The following is a 25,773-nucleotide window of genomic DNA, read 5'->3' on the forward strand; positions in this document are numbered from 1 at the left end:
GTGCATCTTTGATCAACTCTTTTTACACAAAGAAATTAACACCCCAATCAGACTGCCAAGGACAGTTAGAATACTATTTACACTTAAAATTAATCCAGCAAAATGCTCACGGCCTGTGTAAGAGAACATTTATCATTCCGTAATAAAATATTAAAAAATCTGGATTAAAAGTTGTAAATCTTTCTGACAAGTCAGTAGTTTGCATGAGCAAAACACTATGTGCCTGTTCCTCCTTGGGACACTTTATTTCAAGTGTTGTTCTTCATATTAAAATATGAAGAAACCAGGTAAATGCATATTAATTATGCCCTTGGTAGAAATTAGCTCACTGGGAAACCATCCTAGTTCACTTACAGTATAATTTATCTTGATTTGTCTCATAGTATAATGGATTACAATTATACATTTTGCTGATGACACTAAATATTCTTTAATTTAAGACTAGACTATTATGTTCTTCTTGGTCTTGCACAGCTCTTATCACGGGGTACACAAGACGCTATATGGCTAGCGGATGTTAAGGAAAAACTGTATTGCCATTGAAAAAGCTTATACTGTACTGTATATAAATTAAACTTGTTCAATTCTCTTATGTGTCTCATACTGCAAGATACTATAAAGTGTTTCTCAACTGTGGCTTTGAATTTTTATCTCCTTCATTTCTGTATAAAGTTTGTATTTCAACAACAAAAAGCTTATTTATAACAAAAGCAATAAAGATGACGGTGGATAATAACCCTTTGGCTGTTGAAAATTTAACAGTTTCACAGAGACGTGAGGGCTGCTTTTCAAATGTTTCTTCCTTTTTTTTTTCAATCCAGACTGACAACAGCATGCCCTGGAGGCCAGCATGCACATGTAAAGGTTTGAAAGCACAGCTGCCCTCTTGAGAAAATGAAACAGCTTTGGAAGGAAAAAAGCCTAACTGAGCCAAACAATGTGGGAATCTCTACACAAATTTCCCTGTGGGTATTCCAGATAATAGCACAGTTTAGTAATATTTTAATATTTAAACAAAGCCCTCCAGCTCCCCATCACTGTGTCCCATGAGAGAAAGTCTCCAGGTCCCCAAAGCACCCACATGCCCCCCTTGTCTCTTCTTTCTGTTCAGTTGCTCTTTCTGGAAGATGGTGAGCATTGCTTCCCTAATTACAAATGCTAATGCATGCGCTCCATTGTACCAAGAGGTATTAATGCCATAGAAATGACACGTGCTTATTCAGAAACATTTTAATTAGTCTGTAATTATCTTATTCTACCAATTAACAAACTACATCCCTGATTTGTCTGGCATCTACCCATCTTCCCCTCTTAGCAAGGTAGCCAGCCAGGGGTTTCCTCTGCCCTCTGTGTAACACAGCAGCTTTCACTCACAGGCTACAGTAGTGTACTGTTTTCTGCTTCTCCTGCTGGACCTACAGTTAAATACCATATCTCTCTGACTAAGAACTTGATAGAACATTAAACTGATCCAATTAAATTCAATAATTAGTCTAGTTAATTAATTAAGCAGAGGTGGAAGAAAAACTGCAAGACTCCAAAGGCCCTGTTCTCTGATTGAGCTGGATATTTGATACCCCCAAACATCAACCAGTGTATTGTCAAGCTCAGCTCAGAGGGCTATTTTGGCTGTGTAATGGTGTCATTAGCTACTTCCTACAATAATATGTTGAAGGTTCTTTGCAAAAACACTAATGGGAAACTATAAATTGTCTAGTCAGGAGCTGGGGTGTAATACCCAGTTGTGAAGCAACAGTAACTACTGCATCTTTTGTGGAGGATTGTGCATAATTAATATAACTGAGCCTCTTTAAACCAGAACAACACAGAAAAACAATCAACAACAATAAAAACTCCCCAGAGGAAGCAACAGTGTTTAACACTAAGAAATGAACTTGTGTTTCCATAGGAAATGTGTCTATGTACAGTAGCTCATCAAAAGCAGCAGAGTATCATACTATAGGTGTGAGTTAAATAAAATACATTTGAAATTCAGATTGAGGTTTTTTAATATATGATAAAAGTAGGCAGTAATAATAATTAAAAGAGATCAATATGTAAAATAAAAAATGAGCATAACTGAGCAATAATATTGGAGTGAAAGAATACATTTGAAGATCAAATATAGGCATATTAAAGATCGTTAGTGTTTTGTTGATCATCCAGGCCTCACCTCTACACTGCAGAGAAAGACATAGTTCCTGACATCTTTCTCACACACTGCCATGATGTTTCCTGATTCTATTGATTCCTGGGTGCTACAGGAAATATGTTATACTTATTTATTTTGTTTTTTCTTTAAACAAATGTTGCTTGCTTTCATTAAAATCACATACTAACCCCTTCTCATTGTCTGTTTGTTCCTGACTTGAAATGCCTTCTCTTTGAATGTGATGCATAATAAAAAATACATATAAATCAAAAACAATGGAAAACAAATGTATGTTAATTGTAATAAAAGCAAAAGAGCAGATCAACAAATTATAAAATACAAAAAAGACAACTCAAGACTTTGATTTAACAGAGTCCCACTCACAATTAATCTGCTAATCTTTGTACATCTCTGCTAATAAGAGATGGAGCTACCTTCCTTTTAGAAGCTACTGAATAATGGATTCCTTCTAAAATGTCAATTATGCATACTATAAGATGTAGGCCACAATGTTCCCACCATTATAATTGTCATTAAAAGAGAATGTACATCTTTACCAAGCACAGAGGGAGCAGCTAGGAGAGCTATTGCGCTGTTGGAAATACAGCACTGCTCTCAGTATGAGCTGGGCATTACATTAAAAAATTGGAGGTGAAAAGAAAAAAATATATTGAATTTCACTTCCCATTAATATAGAAATCCAAGGCATGCCAGAAATGAAGAAAGTAAAACTATTTAAAATGTATGGATATTGTCAAAGTGAAGGGAGATTATGTAGAAGAAAAAAAAGACATTTTGAACAGAGGACTAATGGGAAGTGTACAGTATCTTGACAGGAGCTGGATCACAGTTACTGCCTCTGAAGGATGAAGAGATTCAGCCCTGTCAGATCAGCCCTTCTCTAACGGGCCCAGTGTCAGCACGCAGAGACACAGAGAGAGGAGGAGAACAGGCTGGTGCTTTGAAGTGGTGGAGCGCCACTGCGATTAGAAGGCGCCACCCCCCTACACCCCACCGGAGATGAGGGCTCAAACGGCTAAGCGCACATCAAAGCCAGCTTTAGCAGCATGACTGAAAAACAAAATCCCCCCTTTTGAGTGTTCTGCAGAAGGATGGCGGGTGCGAAACAGACAGCTCCTGAGGATGGCAGACATTGTTTGAAGAGGATCAGATAGTTGAAAAGCAAACTGCAGTCAGAGCTTTGGATGCAGGGGGCACTAGAGAACCTGGGCACTGTTTCTTTTTGGATTAGACCTAACCTGAAACTCTCATCTCTCTCATTCATGAAGACATGGAGAGACCAATGTCAAGTGAAGAAGAGCACCTTGCAAAACTGATGAAGCTGGTCTTTTGGAATGTCAATGTCAATTTTTGATATCTTATTTTAATTGAACCGAGTGGGTGAAAGTATTCATTATTCCTTGCTTATGGTCACGTGCTCAGATTCTTAACAGCAAGCCAAAGTGGAGCAGAAAATCAATGAAATAATAAGAATAAAAATTAGATCTTTAACATCTTAATTTTGGGACTGCAGTTGATTAGCTAGCAAAGTTAAAAAGATCACAATGGCCTAATTGAAGGTGAAACTTAAAGAACCAAAGCACAACATTTAAAAGTAAGATGTAGAAAATTCACAGAGTACTGAAGCACAAAGTAATACAAAATTAAAAATCTCAAAACAACATTTAGAAAATAAGATCCTGTAAAAAGCAGAAAAAAGGTAGAATAGAGGGGCCTGCATTTCCAGATTCTTATATGGTTTCCTGACATTATTCCCGAAAATGTGAGTCCAATCAATAAGAGGCAAGAATAAACATCAAATAAAAGCCCAACAAATTCCCTTGCAGAACTTACTTGAGCTCAGTGGATGAATGGTATAACTATACCTTCTGGCATCCCTCTCAAAATTAGAAAGAAGACCATGAAAAAATATAATTCTATTCATACCGCAAAGTAAAACAAATTTTTGCCCCATCTTCACCATTCTCAAAGTAAACTTCTTTAATCTCAGACTAAACAAGAATTATAATTCAGCTGTTTGACAAAGTGTAAATACTATCAGTCTCCCTTTAGAGACTCAATCATTCAGACCGCTGCCTGCAATCAATAAAACTGGCATTTCGCTGCCGTTTTCCACATTCAGCTTCTGAATTGGCTGTTGACAAATGAGTTCCCTTTGGCAAACAGGTTAATCTACTTCTCTGTAAACCTTGGTGGGCACAGTGAGGCCAATTTAACTGCTATCCTTGAGTTCTCTATAGTACTGTACACACTAAAGACAGGGAAGACTATTTGACTGGAACAGTTCCCTGGGCTCTTCTTTCTGTTTGAGATTTAACACTTAGACATGCAAATGCTGGGGATGAAATTTTCCCTTTAAGGGTAACAAGTTTATGATTAAAAAGGGGAAGCTTTCATGGTACTGTATATGTACTATGATTGGTACGATGTTTGTTCATACTGTTCAGTACATAGAAGATGTGCTGTTGCCGATTATTCATTGATAACAATCATGACTGAGCAAGTTGTAGTCTTTAATTAAATGGACTTGTATGAAGTACACTGGTGGAAAGAATGCACAATGCCTTTCCAGGTTTTTTCAAGTATTTAGTGTATTTGCTAAATAATGGATTTGGTCCATATATTATCATGAACACCCTCAAAGCCTTGCCACTCCAATCTTCGGAACTCCTTCAACCCTCTTGCCCCTTTCTGCTGTGCACTGTGTGTGGGCCTGGCAGTTTTTCCAGCAAAGGAAGCTTATTCCACATGTCAGGGACTTGCAGATGATTGGGTTGGTGTAATGACAGATTAAGCCTATGGCTGGCAGATTTGGTGAATCTTACACATTAGCCCAATCAGCTTTAGCTAATCTCTTCCTTTTACTGCTCACTGAAAGATAGACAGGGAGAAAGGCAGCCTGCAAAGCAAGGAGCTTGATTTGTTTGGATTTATAGCAATCCAAGTGTTATGTAACCTTAGACAGTTAAAATTTCATCAGTTTTTGATTTAGATTTACTGCACCTACAGTATGTAATATAAATTGACCAGGAAATTAGTCAGTCATGTTAAAATCCCAAAGCCTCAATAAAGTTTAGGGAAAGGTGACTGAGAATATTGATTCTTTCAACCAGAATAGAACTGATTTTCCCTTCACCATCAGATTAAACTGGAAACATTATGGAAAAGCTTCAGAATCTAATGCTTGATTTATAAAAGTGTTTCTTATTTATTCATCTACTGCAGTCTAAAATTATGTTACTGTTATGAAATACACTTTATCGAAAACGAAATACAGTACAACTCTCAGGTCCAATTGATTTAATTGAGTATATTAAACATAGTTATTAGTCTGGATAGAATCATACAGTATGCGTGGTGCACCACTCTTTTTGTGCTGCTGCAGCCAGTGGTGAAATCTGACCAGTTGCGATTGATGTCCCTTCTAGATTTCATTGTGGGGCTGGTTCCATATGTGAATGAGAACATCCACTGTGTTGAGCTCATGTTTGGAGAAAATCTGAGAGCAGAAAGACCTCAACTTTCTCTTTGTTGTTCCATAGAACTGTCTTGCATTGTGCTGCTGGAACACTTTTCAGATTAGCTTGCAAGACTAGAAAAGAATTAGATCAAGAATTTAATCAAAATATTACTCAACAACAATGTAACCCAGAATCTCATCCAAAGGCATTCTGGTATTAAGAGAGTTACACCTCACATTGCAACTCTTATACAGCGCCACTTGTAGACATGAACAACACAACAGTCAGCATCACTGCAATGTATACAATTGTCTTCTATTAAGCATCAAAGTGATTTGATACAACGTGTTTCAGACAAAAAAGGCTATTTTTTATTAACCTTGTCATTTGGGGTTTCATATGACTCACACTTATAATAATATAATGTCACTTCATTTAATCTATAATACATAACCAATGTTTCTTATTTATGACTTATGCAACAGTGATATTATTAAGGAAAGTGCAAGCCAAATTGTATTTTCTTCAGGGATTTTACCATTGGAAACACAATAGCTGCCTTAAAAAAAGGAAAATATGGATTATTTACTACTGAACACAAAATTGGATATAATAACTAACATAACATAACACACAAGGTTTTTGATTGACAAAGAGGGGGGAACCTGGTCCATGATCATCTAATGACTCCACATTTCACATAAGTCTGTCTCAATAAAAAGAACTAAACCACTTGAAGTAGACTGCTCAAGATATGTTGCTAAGTAAAGCAGTTGACTGCACTTTCTTTGGAGTGTGAATACCCTTTCAACTTGCTGCCTTATGGTTTCTGTATTTTTATTGCAAGTAAAGTGTGTAGTATGCTACTGTGTGTGTCAAGACTGTCAGGTTTTCCAAGCTCGAAGGAAGACCTCTCTTGTTTCTGCTAAGTTCACATGACAAAGGAAAATGCAAGTTCTGCATTGGAATTGAGGAGACAGAGATAGCAAAAAAGCCAAACAAATTAGTTAAATTAAATACATCATGGTCCACTTAACAAATTTATACTGGGAAACTTAAAATGTTCACTCTTACTCTGAGAAGAGGCAGTTTACAATTAACCCAGTTTAATTAGAAGTTATTTGACATTAAATGGCTGCTTTATAATTCATTATTTACATCCTATTGCTTGTGTTTACTGATTCCTTACAAGCAACAATTGGATTAAAGCATTGTCTGTTGTAACAAGCAAAAAAAGTGTAAGATGAATGAATCATTACACACCTGGCATTTGCAGAAGATTGAGACAATTTTATTTTCTCTAAATATTATGAGTTATCCATTAACCTTCACAATTTACAGGAGTGTTTACGGGAGTAACTTTAGTAAATCTTAATCACACTAGCTGCATCTTCTGCAGTTTCATAGAGTATTGCTCTCTGGGACTAAGGTCACTAAGGTCAAAATAAAATTGCTATTGACTGAATATAAGTCAACGCTTACTGTGCATCAGGCTCAATACATTCATCACTATCAGAAAACATTGTATTTCTGGTGAAGGTTGAGGTAAACCATAGTCTATCCTGAAAGCATGGGCAAAGGCACTACACCCTAGGTGGGATTCCTGTTCATTGGAGGATTTCACAAACAGAATATCTAGAGACACAGAAAAACGTACAGTAACTAGTGTTTCTTTGAAAGATGGGATAAGACCGGAGAGGAGAAACCAATGTGAAAAAATGAAGAACATGCAAATGTACCTCAGTGAGAAATGAAACCCAGGACATACTGTAAGCTGTGAGGGACCAGACCTGATCACCACACCCGAGGTCATAGCTCATACAATAATTCATAGTTACTGTAAATGTACGAGTCTCTTTACTGAAAAGAGACAGATCTGTTCACAAAGCCATCCACCATTCACCTTTTAGGAATGGGAAATTTCAAATCTGCCAGAGCAATGATGGGCATTAACTTTGTTATTTATTTTCCCAAAAGCATCAAAACAACCCTATTAAATCAAGTACTCACCCAGTAATTAATCTCAATGCAGCTGACTATTTTTCAAAGCTAATGGGGTTTATAATTTACATAAGGCAAGTTTACCAACAAAGCTTTTCCTAAGAGGATTTGAATTCCAACACTGAGCTTATTGTCACACTTGTCTTCTACAAGGATTAACAGCACCAAGCCGGGAGAACGCAAATAAACTCTGGGACAGAGTATTGAAATCTGGTTCCACATCATGTTTTTGCTATTTAGGGACAAGAAAAAGTGTTGCAATCTACTTATTTCAGAATTCATAGTAGATTTAGCGATTTCTTATGGGAAAATTAATTGATTTTGGGGCTTTAAAACATTGAGTGAGAAGAAAGTGTTTTTAATTATCTGCTTGATTCGAAGATGATTTTGCATTATAAAATCTGTGTGTCTGTGTTCTCATATTAATTAGTTTTAATTAGTCACTCCCAAATCAGCTAACATTTTGTAATTTAAAAGACTAACCACTCGATATTAAAAAAGACTGAAGAGCTGCATACTGTATTTTGAAAACACAAGATAAATACAAGATCTAAATGTGGTGCTATTTTCTATCATATGAAGGTCTCCTTAATAAAAACAAACATCAAAGCATTTAAAAAACACAAGAGACTTCCTTCCTGTTATCTTGAAAGGTACTATACAGAACATTGCATTTTTTACTTTACTCTGGCTTTCTTTTATCACTAGTGTAATTCAATGGCATCAATAAGCAGATATATATGTGATTTGTAAGTGTTTGACACACTTTAAACCTTGTCTAAGATACCACAACACAAGTTTTATAATAAAGTATAATGTTTCAGTTGCTTGTACTGTAATTTAAAATTCAAACACTTTCTCTAAAAAGAATAAATATCCTTTATATGCAGATGTGATTGACTAATTGGTACAGACTATGACATTTGTTTCTTTAACTTTTCGTATTCTTGTATATTGACAGTGTAAGGATATGAACAAGTAATAGGTTTATTCCATGCTGAAAAGAGAAGAAAGAAAGCACAATGGTTCGGCAGTGGAGCCTTCTTCTGGTGTCACCTGGTGTCCACAGCCAAAACATTTTTTTTCTCTTTTCAGCATGAAATAAACCTATTACTTGTTCCTTTGCAGGCTACACATGCTAACGCAGCTACCCACCTGAATTAGTGTAAGCATATGAGTGAAATAAATAGATTATTTACAAGTACAAATTAGCTAGACAATACTGTCCTCTTTCACCATTTCTTTTCATCTAAAATTATGCTTAAATTATTATTTTAAAAATAATTAACATATTATTTTTAGTGATCAAATTTAAGTTAAAATAGACATAACTTTAAAACTTAAATATAACATCTTTGAAGCCCAAATTGTCACTCCCTTATAAATAAGAATAAAGCAGTTGCAAACACCTTTTGCTGAAAAATTCTAAAATAATAAAAGCAGACTACAGTATATTATATTTAGCCGCTAAAGCAGCTTTTCTCTCTGTGAAACAGAGAAGACAGTGATAATCTACAGTAAAAGAGGCTTATTCAAATGATTTAAAAGAGAAGCTGTCAATGCTCTAACAAGTTTTGAAACACAGGAAAAGCTAATAAAATACACTAACAAGAAAGAATCAGGAACTTTTAAACTACTGTAGGAAGGACTTAAATAAGTAGCAAGAACAGCAAACCATTTTTCTTTTCATGAGGCTTTTAACAGCATTAGACATTTGTTGGAGACAACCAATAGATGAAAGGGTCCATCTTTCTGTTAAGTTGTACTATAAGTACTGCCTTAGGGACTCACAATGCTTCCTTTTTTCATGCAAGTTCTTTCTCCATGTGTTCGTATGTAGATTAAGAGAACCCTGCTACTGGCTTTCAGTACTTTCCAATTCTGATCCTGTACTCCCACCTTTTGTGCACCATGTGGTTTTCTTGCGTAAGTCTGGAAAAGACCCAAACTGTTGCAATTATTAAAACATTATGTTTTTTGTTTCAACATTTATTAAAAGTAGGATGCCACTTTATTATGTCTTTGGCAATTTTCATAGTGCTTCCCTACAGATATTTTGAAAAGGTTTAATCTTTTCATATTCATGTATGAATCTAGTGGATATACTCTAGTAATGGAGTCAGGATCAGCAATACATTGCTGTGAGGAATATTCAAGAACCTTGCACAAAGATTCTTATGTTAACACTCCATTCTGTTTCCCTTTTATGAAACAATATACAGTAGGAACTGATAATGGTGCTGTATAACATACGGAGAAAAGACATTAAAAAAGACCTTGGGTCATTAAAACTTTAAGACTGCCTTTATCTTTACTGACTAACCAAAAGACATTGTGATTAACATATTATACTGCTTATCTTGTGATAACTATCAATTGTTTTCACAGATGTTTAATTTTATTCATATACAGTAATTTTCTTTATACTGGCACTCTGCATCATTTAGACTAGAGTTTAGAGTTTAATGTCTCTAATTTTTGTATTACAACTTTTGTATATTTCTATAGCAAGAAAAGTTCTCTTTGTTGTCCTTGAAGTTCCCAGGATTTGACACATGCAGTATATTTTAAGGCCTGTTAGATTTCGGTAGTTAATTTAAATATTAGGTACCATTTATTAAAAGTTCACCAAATTGATTTGCTAAATTCTCATTCATTCATCATTCTGAAAGGCTGTAATGGTTTTGCATTCCCCATCTTGTTGTCATTATTTAACTAAATATATCCCTGAGTAATTACAAATGTATCACAAACCTAAAACTATTTTCATCTCATACGTTACTGTACCAGAACAGCTGGATCACAAAGAGCCCATATTAGTTTAAGTTACTAGAGGATGACTTTGGGACACTCTAGAAAGAGAACTTTAAGGGTCTGTGTCTGTATTTGTCAGTATCAGAGGAAACTAATGCAGCTGTTTTTTTTGTTGGGTTTCTTTATAAACATAATTAGCTCAGAGAGGAGTTTATTTTGTAGTCAGATCAGACCTGTATAATGTTATGATGAGTACTACAGTACTTACAGATAGCTAGAAAACATACAGTATAAATAATAAACATAAAATACATAAGACCAGTGTTTTTCATACATTATGTATTATTGGTATCTCATAAAAATCCTGAATGATAGATCAGCCACTTGTGTGTAGGTACCACTGCAACTAACTCTTACATACAGTATTACAGTTTTTTTTTTGGTAAATTTTATTATTGTGTTAATAAAATAGTTTATTATATTCTTTGAATCTGTGTGTGTACATTTGTTGTTACTTGTAGGCATAGAGTTTACTGTCTTAATTACTAATTGCCAAACCTTCTTCTTTTTTGTATTCTTTGAGCTTATAAACATTTGTCTCAAGCAGTATTGATTCACAGAAAATTATACACCAATAGACTCAAACAATTAAAAGAGTTCTCAGTTCATTTTGGTTTAGACACCAGGGATCGTAAATACCTTTAGTTGAGGGCATTAAAGCTGGTTCTTTGCAGACTACTGTCTTTAATATAAACTTACTCTACAATACTATTATTTGTCATGACATGTTTGTGGTATTAAAGTTTCTATAATTTTTTATTGGAGAAATATAAATGTATTGTGAATCATTTATAATAAAACACACCTACATTAAAGCTTTCCGCATGGGCAAGGAAATATTTTTTGCTTTTGGCAGAAAGGTGATTGTGCGGCCACACTGATTTAGTAGCTGGTCCAAGAAATGGCCATGTTCTTTCAAGGTTAGTAACAGGCCCTCTTCTGTTGCAGAACACAGATTTAAGTATCAGCTTAGAGAAAGAAGATTGCATAAGAGAAGGAAAGTTCCTCTCTGTGTATTACTATCTTGTGCACATGTAAACAAACACATTAAAGTGATAACGGAAAAAAAGGAAGACCACAAAATGTGTCTTCCACTTGTACTGTAATCCAATGTCAAGATCTGTGAGAGGAACAGGGACAACATACTTCTCATTTGAGTCGCTTTTAATAAGCTACTACTGAATCAGAGCCTGTTAGCTGTGTTGTCATATTTTTAACTGTAGAGAACCTCTTAGTCTAGCCAGGGAAGAAGATTTATCTTCATAGCAATGCTAAACTCACTTTATAATTGCTTATACCAATAAAAATGCAATGGTTACACAAGGGAAAGCATAACCACAGAAATATGAAGTACCTTGCAAACAAATGCTAGGATTATGTACATTTTGTAGAAAGCATGTTATATTTTGTAGTCATGCTTAAAATGGGAAAACGACAGTAAATCAGCATTTGCATTTTTGAGTTCTTAGGCCTTCATGTATCTAAAACTGAAGTTTGGATTGCAGTCATTGCAATTTCACGCCATATTTATACATCTTGCTTTCTTCAGGGAAGCTGCATTTTGGCCTCAATTATTATCTGGCTGAAGAAACCATATTAGATAGAAGGCCTTCCCCTGGCAGTCAGTGACATGCTTTCTGGGTTTAGTGCCAGGGCTTGTGCTCTGCCAGCCCCCGTTCTGGCATTAATTGATCTTCTTTACTCCAAGTCCAAGTAAGCATCGTAGATTCAGGAGGTTATGATGAGCTGTCTTTTTTGTTCACAAGATTCATGCCAAATCGGCTGCAGCTTGAAAAAAAAAAATAGGAAGCCACAGTGTGCGGATTATTCCCTCAGCTGATTGTGCCATAGAGGGCTGCGGAATGGAGCCATTTCAGAGGACCTCCATAAGTTGTATTTGCAAATTTCTTCACTCATGTACTGTACATATTTCAAGATACTAATGCAATACTGAATTCTTTACAACATCAATTACTATTAATACTAATGACTATTACTTACATTCCTAGCATTTATACAGTGATTAAGGATAATGTCCAGCAGTCATTAAGCACCATGCATCACACTGTAAAGTGGAAAAGTGAGCTACTTCACAATAGAATTAATGGGGAAATTTTGGGAAAGTCTGAAACAAAATTGACCCACTTCATTGTACATACTGTACATTTAAAAGGTAATAACAATATACATTAATTTTATTATCTGCCCTATATACAGTATACTTTATTTATGGTGTTTCTTTTAAAGAAATTACATTGAATTTTAAATAGTGTGATATTTGATGTTTGGTTTGATTTCATTATAAGAAAACCTAAGTAAAATAATTGACTTGACTAATAAAGCTACGGAAAAAAAAAAACATCTAAAAGAGAATGTTAACAATTATATGTGACATTTTCGTTTCAAAGGAAACCAAATGCTTCAAATAAAAAAAGCTTCCCACTTCATTTAGCATTGAGATCACCCACCTTGGTGACCTGCAGCAGGAGCCTTACAACACAGCACAACATATCAGTTGGGAAGATTAAATTAGATCACAAGCTGAATTAAAGGGGTCGATTTAGGAAGGCAAGATTGTGCAAGCTCAAGGTAGAAATTCTTGCCAGGACTCCAGGGTTAACACCCTTACTTTACAGGCAGAGCTACTGTAGATTACCTTTAATCACCAGGTAGTCAGGACCTTAATTATCTCATTGGTAATTGGTGTCCTCTGTCACCATAGCAGGGCCTTATATTGGATTTTCAGTTCTAGAAAGAAAAGTGTCACCTTTTTGTTCCTCTGTACTACTTTTACAGCAACCTGGAGGTCTCTCATTTGTGTACTAACCAACCCCAGCATTGCTTACCTTCCTAGACTTGAACAGGCTACAGGCTACAGGGTGGTAATGCTACTAAGGAGGCAAAACATCCTTACAATATATATATATGATACATCCTTTTCAAGACACAAAGTTCACACACTCAACATAGAAAAGAATGTAACTACTACATCTGCAAAACAGTGGTAGGTACTTATTCAACTGTAATGGATATCATTAAGAAAATAGTATTGTCAGCCAATTACATTTTCACCGTTAGCATGACAAACAGGTCTTTGATGTTAACAGATTCTTTCTTGTGCCGTACCTGCCCTGTGAGGGCAGATTGTTAAGGATGTTGTCTCAAGCTCTGCCAAATCTCAGTGTGTTTCAGTGTAACTTAAATTTGCCATTCATCAACATAATTTAATTGTAGCAGCTGCAAAAACAATACCAAGTGGACTTTTGACATTAGCACTAAGCACAGATGTCCCCCCAAGGCCATAATCCCATGAAGGTAATGGTTATTGAGCACTAGAATTATTGAAGTGCCAGACACCTTGACTTGGGAATAGCAACTCTGTTTTTAATAGCATTACAGCACCGTACTTCTGTATCTCTTACATATCACAAATCGGTCCTAGTGGAGATAATTACGCACAGAAGTGCAGAGAGGTTAGGATAGGGAGGGGGAATTTACTCATACACCTCCCTGCTTTTTATCTGTATTAGATACCAACATTCTGATTAGAGACAGAGCATGAATGTTTTATGCAAGAATATGAAAGTGTGTTTATGGGTGCATCAGTGACAGTTTGAGAAATATGATCTTATTTGTGCAGTTAAAGAACCTGTGTGTTCCAGTGTTATTCCGAGGTTCTAGTTCCAACCTGGAAGAAAAAGAATCTAAGAGATGTCTGCCAATGAGCCATTTTGCTCACATACAGTAGCTTGTTTGATTGAAAGAAACTAACTGATCTACAGATGTCATCCCCCCAGTTCTTGAAAGAAGCAGAGGTTGACTTGGATCACATGGCTAGGATCCCCTATCTAGGAAACGTGATTCTTTTCCAGAATCTACGTTACTGATATAAATCAGGAAGAGCAGTGATCTTCATACAGATCCCTGGGGTACTCTGCTTATTCGATCAGCCCAGTGTGAGTGTTCACTCCTTATCTGGCCTTTTTTTTCTATTAATTAACCTTTTTTAACCCAATTGTATACATTCCCTTTAATGCCTGCCCCTTCATCTAAAAATATGTCATCTACAACTAATGTGCATGACTGGTGAAAATGATAACAGCAACAAAGCACAGTACAAACAGTAACTGCAAGGCCATGTTGGGACCATTTCCTGTTACATACTGTATGACCATATGACAGAAGACCTACGGTATGCTGCTGTTATTAACCAATCTATTTTAGGAAATTTGGAAAAGAGAATTCTATATATTGAAATAATTAAAAAATACATTGTTTCCTAAATTGCTATTATTGAGAGACCTATGGAATCAAAATCAGTCCCTAAAACAGTTATTAACATTCTTGAAAATTGAACAATCAAACAATAATGGGCAAAATGAAAAGAGAGACTGTGTAAGAAGAAAAAAAATGTTGTTATCAATAAAGGAGAACAAAAGTGCAAAACTCTTGAAACTCTGAAAATCAGGTGAGAACCCCTAAAAGATGTGACTGCTATTGCAAGTGAAGTCTCGGGATGAAATGCAAATGGAAAAAATATTCAAATGACTTTGTAAACAAGATGTGACATCGGCAAACATTGCACCGGTTAAATCATTTCCATGAATAAATGTCAGGGTACAGTTATTAGGTTATTTAGTACACAGAGCTGAGCTATTTATTTAAAAAATAAAGTAGCTCCCCTGTTATAGCTGTCATTGCCCAAACTCATTAAAGTGATTGATCACAAAATATTCTCTACATTTTCTTTTTTATGAGTGACATGGGAAGTGAGTTTTACAGTCGCTGGGATAGCATGCTCAGGATTTTCCCACAATGGACATCAAGGGCTTTGGAGACACAACTATTCCTCAGTAACTGCTGTAATAAACTAGTCAATGCAGCTGTCTACCAGACTCTTACTTCACAGAACTACTACTACTGCTGTATTTAACTGAATGCGACAAGCCTGCTTCAATTGTATTAAGTCGATTAATACCAGAAGTTGCAAATACTACATAGCAGCATATATGTTAAGAGAGTGAAATTAACTTCCAAAGGTGTCACGGTGACTCAGCAGTTGCCTTACAGCAATGGGGCCCTGGGTTCAATTTCGGACCTGGAGTACTAACTACATGGAGTTCTTATGTTCTCCCTGCACTTGCGTGGGTTTCCTCTAGGTGATCCACTTTCATCTCAAAGTCCAAAATCGTACTGGTAGGTTAATTGGATTCTTGGAAAAGTGCCTCTTGGTATGAGGGGGTGCATATTTGTGTGTCTGCCCTGTGATGTACTGGCATCCCACCTAGGGTGTACCCTGCCTTGTGTCAGTTACTTGCCAGGATAGGCTCTGTTTCCCCCAGGAAGAAATAATTCGAAAATGGATGGAGAGAGATTTTAAACCCAGACATTCAGTGTTTCTAACTAATACATTTTAATTACCAAACTCTATAGGTCATAGTTACTAGTGTTTTATAATGTGATTTGATATTTTTTTTGCATCTTTACATTACAGATACTTGTAGAAATGTAGTCAAGAAAGAAAGGCTTAAATGACAGAGCTGGCTGGTCTGTTATACTCTGTATTGTCTTAGAACTGTCTTGAGACATCTTCATTTTTTTAAATTATTAACTCATGGAATTTCTATCTCAGATCTTGTTATTAGCTGATACCCAGAGGGATAATGAAAGGCAGAGTATATTATGCAACACAGGCCATTAAACAAATGTCCCCTGAGGGGAAGAAAAAACACGATATGAGAGAATGAATCATTTGTCTTTTGAATTTAGTCACAAATCAGAAGTCCTCTGATGCAGAAATGACAGATGTGCCCATAGCATCAGTCAGACCCATTGTGTTTTTTAACAAATCAAGAGGGCAAGGCTGTAGAACACTCATTTACTTTCCCTTGAGAAGAAAAAAAACCCTAAAACTATAGCATTTTTAAACAATAAGCACTAATAAGCACAGTCCAGATGTTGCTGCTTTGATCCTGGGCTATTTAATTGGCTGATTTAGACTGAGCTCCACTGGGTCTGGATGGGGTTCATCTGGCCAGGAATTTCTCAGCATGCTGCCTAGCATTGACTGCTGAGACCTTCTGGGTGTCAACAAGCTTCCAGGGATGTCAGTGAAGAACCTACTGTTCCTCCAGTAGGTGGTAATTCACTAGTAAGTTACTGTCAAGCTTGCTGCATGTCATCCCAGCAGGGTATGTCAGAGGAGTGTGAACTCAGGTCCTCCTCATACCGGTACAGGGTTTGTAGCATTAATTCAAGCTAAGAAACACCTGGTATTACAAATTTAGGTAGAAATAAAATAGACAATAAGGATTCAGATTTTTTTAAATCTGAATTTTATTGCTTTTCTTACCAATGTTTTCGTCAGGGACTTTTTGCTTCATCTTTAGCTTCCAAATGCCTTGTAAGTTATTTTAACAAACTTAATAACAATCCATATAAGCTATCAATGGGATGTTCGTATGCTTTGCTTTATTAAAGCTTCAGTTCAATAGCCTGCTGTCAAATACATAATTTAGCAACACTTAGAATTGGGCTATAAGACAGATATTTATTACTCACTACCCCCATTTGGTTAAATTCAGTGCTGTTAAAGTATTTGCATATCACAGCTTCAAATTTACACCCAGAGATTTTGAAAGAATACTGCAAAGCACCAGGACAAGGTAGTTGGCTGTCTCCACAGGGAGGGACATGCTAGATGATATTACCATGACAGTACTCCTAAGCCCCTGTTAAACTGTGTTCCAACAGTCAACTCCAGTGTCTGTTGTAAACATGATTGTGTACAGATCCTTTCACTGACCCAAAAATACTAATCCAGGATCACTGACTTGTGGAGTCTAGGATAAGAGGTCAACAGAGATGTTTCTGAATAAATTGTTTTAAAAGAAATAATTTAAGGAAATAAGGGCTATTTTCATTCTAGTATTTTTCAATCAGTACTGTATGACCAGGACAGACCTGGTTTGCCAATTGATGTGCTACAGCTGTGAAATTCTTTGGATTAGTGTAGTTCTAGGTGTAAGTGTTAAATGTGATTTAAAATTTATCTATGTACTGTATGTCATGATAACAGTATTTTCATGTTTTTTTTGTTGTCAAACCAACAAAATATCTGACATATTTAATTATATATAATACAGTATATTTAACATATTTAATTGACATATAATGGTAGTATGTATATAAAGTATAATATAAATTCTACAGTGTACCAGCACAACAAGTTTTGTACCTAAAATAAACAGTAAACCTATTACTCCTACTATTGTTCCTTCTACGAATGTTATTACTAATGAAAATACATTATTTATTATTATCCTTAAGAGAGACAAATCTGCAATGTGATTTGAAATAGAAAACTGGAAAATAATGACCATTACAAAAATAAGAAAAAGTAACAAACTGTCATTTGTATGTACAGTACTTATTAATTCAGCTGATTCTAAGGAAAGTTTTTATGAGTGTTAAAAATGTTTCTAAATTATTCACCATTATAATGCTCAGTGTAATAGCTTTTCTCATTTTAATTTCTTTCTCCCTCACAGCATTAAACTGAAGATGTTTTCTTGATGTAAGTGGACAAATTATCAAAATTAAAAACAAAATTACTTTTTTTTTATTTTCCAACTGAACAGCTCATAAGGGAGAACAATGTTTATGAATATACTGTATAGTACCTACATTTTTATTTTTGTATCTCTACATTAGGACAGGTGGTACCCACTGTAGTGTATTTTGGTAAACATCACCTGTTCTCACTGACTTTGACAAAATTAAAATAACCCATATATCAACTTGTTCCTCTCATTGAGTGGATTTATTTCTTAGTTTAACAGATACCGCTGAAAAGTGGAAGTGTGTTGTGTTAGAACAAACCTGGAAAATATAAGCAGTATAACTAAATATATTGTAAGTAGTAGTAGTAGTAGTAGTAGTAGTAGTAGTAGTAGTAGTTGCAGAATAATTAATAGAGAATTCAGTTTTGAAAGGGGCTTCTCTTAATATCCAATATATGCATCAGTTATATTTTGAAAGTATTACAGTATGCAACAATTTCGGTGCACTGCTGAACTTCAGTAACGTTATTAGTACTATAGCTTGAGAAAATTTTAGTTTATTTCTTTGTGCTATGATTCAGTCTTGTTGAAAAGGAGAAAGAAACAAATAAAACAAAAAAAACATCCTAAACAGACATTTAAAAGGGACTAATCTTTCTTTGTTGAGTTCCTTTCGGTATCATCATTAATCATTAAAATTGCTGCAGGATTGTAACATAAAAGCATTTAGGACATGTATACTATGAACTATTTTGACAGTCAAGGTACAGTACACTTCTTAAGAAGGTAAATTATTATTGTTTATGGAACTCTTATATATTGGGAACATATACTGTACAAGTGTACTACATTTGATCTACCTGAGTGGTTAACATATTTGATGGTACTTGATTTTTATTTTGTTACACAAAGGTGACAATTTACACATGCACAGTTATACTAAATGGGTTTTTGATACACACTATTTTTTCATGCAGATACAATAATAAACAGAGCTAATGGATTGCTCACAAACAACCTAACCTATGTATAGATTCACACCCCTCCCATTTGTAAAAGATTATTTACAAAATTCTGAATATACAATATTCTGTTTACAACAGAGCTTTAAAGCTTTGTTAGCAATGTTGTGAAACTATACAATTCTAAATAATGGACGATAACAATATTCTAAAATTAGTTTAGAAGTTGACAGAAACATGAGGCAGAAATGATGATATTGTAGCTGATATTACTGTTATTTCTATTTTCATTCTGATGTCAGTAATCCCATTATTTGTAATTTAACACTACTGTAGAAACCAATTTGGTGATTGTTCCAGTATTAACTGGAGTCATTATTTCAGATGCAGTGCAGTCCTTGCCACACAGCAGATCTAGTGTGCTATTAAAAATTGAAATGACGAGAAGAACAGTGGTTAACATTGCTGTCTTGCATTGATGGGGCCCTTGGTTCAATTCCTGGTGTGCTATTTGTATGGGGCTTTTACATTCTCTCCATGTTCACATGGCTTACTTCTGGGTGCACTGGTTTCGTCCATAATCCAAAGACAAACTGGTAGGTTAATTGGCCCTGGTGTCAGTGTGTACTGTACGTTCATGTCTGTGTTTGTCCTGCTATGGACTGGTGTGCTGTAAAGGTTGTACAGAATCCTGCCTTGTGCCTGTTACTCTCCTGTGACCCTGTATTTGATAAGGTGGCTATAAAACAGATGGATGAAATTTTTAATAAAATTAAATGTATTAGTGATCTTCTTACTGTATGTGTCCAAAAGCCATCCCTATATACAAAATAGTGTGTAGAGATTAAAAGAAAGGACCACACACTGTTGACAGTCTGAAAGCAACAATAATAAAATGTATTTACAGGTCTAATAACTTTTAGAATTTCTTGTACTGTTACAATCTTTATAGATTCACAAAACACCTGCTCACAATAAGTTGAAGTGAAGTGTTACTTTGGGAGTTACAGTACAAACATGAAAGGACAGTTGATTCCTTGCTTAAAGGTGTTCACGATAAAAAGTCATGACTGCATAATCATGTTTTTTTAACATGGAGTTAAACACAAGCATTATACAGATAATACAAGTTAGATTCTGAATTCTCTCCTACTCTCCTTTCTGTTCTTCTCCTGGTTCTTTGTTTTGCACTCATTGAAACAGCTCTAAGCAGATCACACTGGGTTGACTTCAAATTGCTATTCATTTCTTTTCTCCATTGTCAGATTGGTTTCTGAAAATCAAGACAACCTACATTCTCAATTACAGAAAAGAAGCTTAACTTTATTGTGGATCAGCTAAAAAAAAAGATTGATTGAAAATGATTGATGGTATTTTATTTTTGTATTCTTTCATTTTTCAGAAAAAAATTGAACAATGTAAATTTTGAACTCGATTTCCCTATGAAAACATTCATTTATAACTCTCTGTTTTATCATCTTGTTATCAATCCTAAGAATTTTGCACTCTCTCTGCCTCTGTTCTACTACAATATTTAACAAGAATATACAATACCACCTCTCTAGCCAAGAAAGCACAGCAGCATCTCTATTTCCTGCAGCGACTGAGGAGGGCAAACCTTCCCCCACCCATTTTTACCACTTTCCACAGAAGCACCATTGAGAGCACCTTGACCAGCTGTATCATTGTTTGGTTTGGGAATTTAAATGCTTCTGACAGTAAGACCCTGCAACGAATTGTGGAAACAGCTGAAAAGATCATTGGAGCCTCCCTCCCTTCCATTTCTGTCACCTATCACAAATGCTGCGTACACTGGCCTCCAGTATAGTAGATGATCCCTCCCACTCGTCCCATAAACTCTTTACCCTTCTAACATCTGGAAAAAGAAATCGCAGTATATGGGCTAGCTCAACCAGACTCTGTAAAAGCTTCTTCCCACAGGCTGTCAGGGTCCTCAACACCCTGAAATCTACTTCCACCTACTCCGATACCAGAAACAGGGTTTTAAATCCCCCAGTGTGTTGTTTATGTGTATTATACGTAATTGTACTATGTATTTACCTTGTAATTTGCACTATCTGCACTTTGCACTATGTGTATCCTGTCTACAATGTCTATGTCCATGTCATGTCTATGTCTTTGTCAGTGTCCTCTCTGTTCCACCTGTATTTGCACCATGGACGAGGAGGAACAATATTTCGTTCCACTGTATACTTTTTTGTCTCTCTTTCATGTGTGGTCTGTTTGGTCAAATACCAATAAAAAAAAAAGATCAGAGGTCCTGAAATTCTCATGCATTTTGATTCCCCCAGTCCTCACCGTACATCTTTGTCATCAGTTATCTCCTTCCCTAGATGCTTTTTCAGAGATAGATCCATTTACACTTGATTTAAATTTTCATTTTCACCTTTCTTTTCCACCAATGACTTCAAAGAGTTTATAGAATGCAGTAGGATATTATTCCACTCCATGCATACTTTTCATTTAGGTAATTACCCAGATCTGTTATGGCTCACCATCTTTTGACTTCTTGATGGAGTCAAACAACAGTGAAAACATTCTTTATTCTGCATAATTTATATCTTCTAACATCTCTGTTATTCTATTATCTAGCTCTTGACCTTTCTCTTGTATCTATAAAGTACTTAGGTTTCTTCCTCTTGGTGGTGTTCGCTAAAGTACACTCTGACTGGACTTCTTAATGTCACCTGTGGCAGGTCCTCACTTGTACCTTGTCCTGATTGTGAGTGTGAAATCTAATGTTTAATAACATGACCTATCTTACATGGGTGAAGTTCCCGAATTATTAATACATTTATCTCTGTAGATGGTAGTTGTTCTGTATTTCAGTTTCATTGTATCACATTTTTTAGTAGACAGAAGTAATGTTGCCTGCCGTCCTATTCAATCTGAAACTGTATCTGTGTTAACTGTTATTGAATTGTCATTGTCTCTGTGGGTGACAGAGAGTAATCCTTCAAGCAAAAAAGTATAAAGGGTTCAGGATTGGTCTTTTTGGCTCTTTAGAATTTAGTGCTTACTGCATTGACAGATTTTAAACAACAGGATTCCACTGAAATGGATTCAACACCATGTACTTCTGAGCTATTCAGAGGTTGTATCTCTTCTTTGTCAAAAAGTTATCTGTCATTATTGTATATTTGTTCTGCGATGTATTTGAGAAATGTATTCCTTGTATTTCTCTCTAATGTATCTGTAAATTACAAAATCTATGTCCTTTTATACCCATGAGGGATTTGGATGATGCTCTAGAACTGTAAATAAATTCTATGAAGGTTAGTATTATATACAGTACAAGACAGCAAACAATAGTCACCCCCTATTTAAATTTCAATAATTTAAACATAAAATTACATTTCATACAACTATTCAAAAAATATACTTTAATATGGTATTGTTACAATGCTAATTATTTTTTTAATTAAAATATTATTTGTCTTACATACAGTACTTCTTGGTCTGCATATGTTATGTAGTATACTGTATTTCATATTTTTGCCTTTGAACAGAACCTACTGAAAACCGCTGATACAACCCACTCTTCATTTCATACCCAAGGTAATGGAACTCAATACTGTACATCCAGGATAAGTTTTGTTTTTCATAATGTCAAATATGCATAAAAAGATAAATGTGTCTAATAAATATTAATATGAATAAAAATACAATATATAAAAAAAAAGATGTTTTAGAAGCAGAATGTGAAGTGTATTGCTTTTATCAATTACAGTTGTGGCTTAAATACCACTCAAGCTCAATATAAAGCAGCTGAGACACATCTGCACTAGTCAGTTCCTGTCCTATTGCCTTTGATTATCTGAACAATTCGTTCATTATAAAGTTGGATTCCCAGTTTTTACAATGGTTTAAAAAACTACCCTTAGTGCTAAAACAACCACAAAATGTCGTACTTTTTGTAGAATTTTACTAATCCTCTAGTTTCTCCATGAGGTTTTAAAAGTGAATGAAGGGCCACTTAATTGAAGATTCTATCTTACATAACCTTGTTCCAGAGGTAACCAGAAAGAGGGAAAGAAGAAGGGTTATCTTTCAAAAAGGGACTCCAACTTATAATCAATATCTTTAACAGTCAAGTCTGTCAGTCGGGACAGATTTTAGTAGGTGATGAGTTGAGATTGAATTGAGATAAAAATCACTTCAATCCCATGCTAGTAATGAAATAAAATTCTGTCTCCTCAAGCTATATTCACCAAATGGTGTACTAGTTTAAAGGATTGACTATTATTATAAAGAAACAACTGGTAATAATCCATCTTCCAAGGTAGACAGCGTGAAATATGTTTTATTTTGTTTCTTCCAGGATGGTTTGGAGTTTGTTTCCTGTGCCAATGACTCTCAGTTACTACTTTTTATTTCTATATCAAGACAGCATTACAATTCAACGCAATCAAAGTAGATAACTTGCATAAGCTCAGCCTACATCACACATACCGGTTTACTTGGTCACTTATCTACTTTGTATTTGACCTGGTACTACAGTACCTGCTGTGTCACAATCAAAAGAAACCCCACAGGGCGAAAAGAGTGAGCTAAATTAAAATGCATAGACTTTCATCTCTCTAATGATTCAAGATTTTCTCTTCTAGTTGATCTGATTTCTGTAATCCTCATCTTGCATTAGTACAGCTGCTCTCTACATGCACATAGAGTACTAATGACTTAGTTGGCAAAGACCTGTGAACATGTTAAAGAGACAGTAAAAAGTATACAGTAAATACATTTAAGAATTTTGTAAACTATGTACCCTTGCATTCTGTAATACGTGACCAATAGTTAGCTAATTAGCTCACATACCTGTATGTTGGCTAAAGGAAGCTGAAGCAATAGTCTTAACTTTGTCAATTACTACAGGAGGCTTTTGTTGGTGTGGCACAGGAAGATGTTTGTTTTTCCTATCTGAGCAAAACTGTGAAATGTCCTGAGGATGTCCAAAGCAAATCTTTTCAGATGTGAGCAGAAATTCTACAGAATATGTACATATGTATACATGTAAATAGGCCAGCAGCCATATCACCCTGCAACTCACAACTGGTAACCCACTGAAGCTAAGCGGATGTGAGCCTTGTCAGTACCTGGATGGGAGACCTCCTGGGAAAAACTAAGGTTGCTGCTGGAAGAGGTGTTAGTGGGGCCAGCAGGGGCACTCACCCTGCGGTCCATGTGGGTCCTAACGCCCCAGTATAGTGACGGGGACACTATACTGTAAACAGGCGCTGTCCTTCGGATGAGACGTAAAACCGAGGTCCTGACTCTCTGTGGTCATTAAAAATCCCAGGACGCTTCTCGAAAAGAGTAGGGGTGTAACCCCGGCGTCCTGGCCAAATCATGGCCTCCTAATAATCCCCATCTATGAATTGGCTACATTACTCTGCTCTCCTCCCCACTGATAGCTGATGTGTGGTGAGCGTTGTGGCGCACTATGGCTGCCGTCGCATCATCCAGGTGGATGCTGCACATTGGTGGTGGTGGAGGAGAGTCCCCATTACCTATAAAGCGCTTTGAGTGGAATGTCCAGAAAAGCGCTATATAAGTGTGAGCAATTATGATTATTATTATTACATTCTACAGAATATTCTACAGACTATGCATATATCTCTTTCTTACAACTTACAGTATTCGTTTATTACTTCAAGTCCCTTTTTTGACTTCAGACTGCCACACCTCTACTTGCCGGATACTCTACTTCAGTAATACACCCCAAAATTCAGACTGTGCCAGTTCAAGTGTCAGATATAATATTAGCCAGCTGTGACTAAGATTTCCAAAACATCAGAACACACTTGGCAAATCTCCATGTTGAGGGGATTTGAGTCACTGATTGAATCCCTACAGTAGCCTTGTACTCATTTGTGACCTCTCTAACCAGCCAAGCAGTATGAGCTTGCTGTACGTAGTCATTCAAGGAACAAGTAGAGGTTAAGTCCATGCTGAAAAGCATAAACAAGCATAAACAATATGCTTCAGCTGCAGAGCCTTCTTCAGGGGTGAGCAGTTGCTGTGGTACTGTATGTTGGAGTTAGTACTACATCAGTCCTCCAGCTGGTACCCTATATACAGTACCTTTTAGCCATGGTGGAACACTTAGTGTGTGAAATAAAGGAAAGTTTCAACAAGTGCACATTTCATGGCAAAGTCTAACAGCTTATAAGATCCTCAGCTCCCCTTCATTTTCCCTAAGTGTGTCAATAATCTGCCAAGCTGTTGTCAGGCTCATGCCTTTAAAGTCTAGATTCACTGTAATGATAATTTCCATGTGTTAATCACGTTAGCCAACCAGGCCAGAACTCTTACTGCTTTCTGGAAAGGTAAGTGGACTAGAGAGCGCAACTCCCCTTCCCCCCACCCCCTGGAAGATATACTGGTCACCACTCACACAAGGTGGACAGCAGCAAATGGGGTAAAGAACACTGTTCAACGTTACAACAACAGTGTCTGCAGAGGGGATTGGATCCCACAATGGCTTATCAGCTATGTTATACCGCACCTAAAGCAAAGATTTAATAAGAACATGAACAAAATACTAGAAAATCAAGATTTAAAAAAACAATATTTACAATATAAACTGTGAATATGAGAATATGAGAATTGTGCATTACCTGTAAGGTTAGAGGCAGATAGAACGTTTACTGCTTTATAATACACTGAAACAGACTGCTGAAAGAACTATACAATTCTGACAAGTATTTTACTGTTTTGAATAAACATCAGTGTCTTCTTCATAACTTTTCCATCAACTGAAATCTTAACATTGCCTGAGA

The 25,773-nt window shown here is 35.8% G+C and overlaps 1 protein-coding gene across 3 annotated transcripts in view; it reads right to left on the minus strand.

Moving 5' to 3' along the window:
• tsnare1 (T-SNARE Domain Containing 1) overlaps positions 1 to 25,773 on the minus strand; it is a 221,091-nt gene that overhangs the window by 21,465 nt on the left and 173,853 nt on the right. The window lies entirely within an intron of this gene.

This window comes from Lepisosteus oculatus, chromosome 10 (genome assembly GCF_040954835.1).
Source record: "Lepisosteus oculatus isolate fLepOcu1 chromosome 10, fLepOcu1.hap2, whole genome shotgun sequence".
NCBI lineage: Eukaryota > Metazoa > Chordata > Actinopteri > Semionotiformes > Lepisosteidae > Lepisosteus > Lepisosteus oculatus.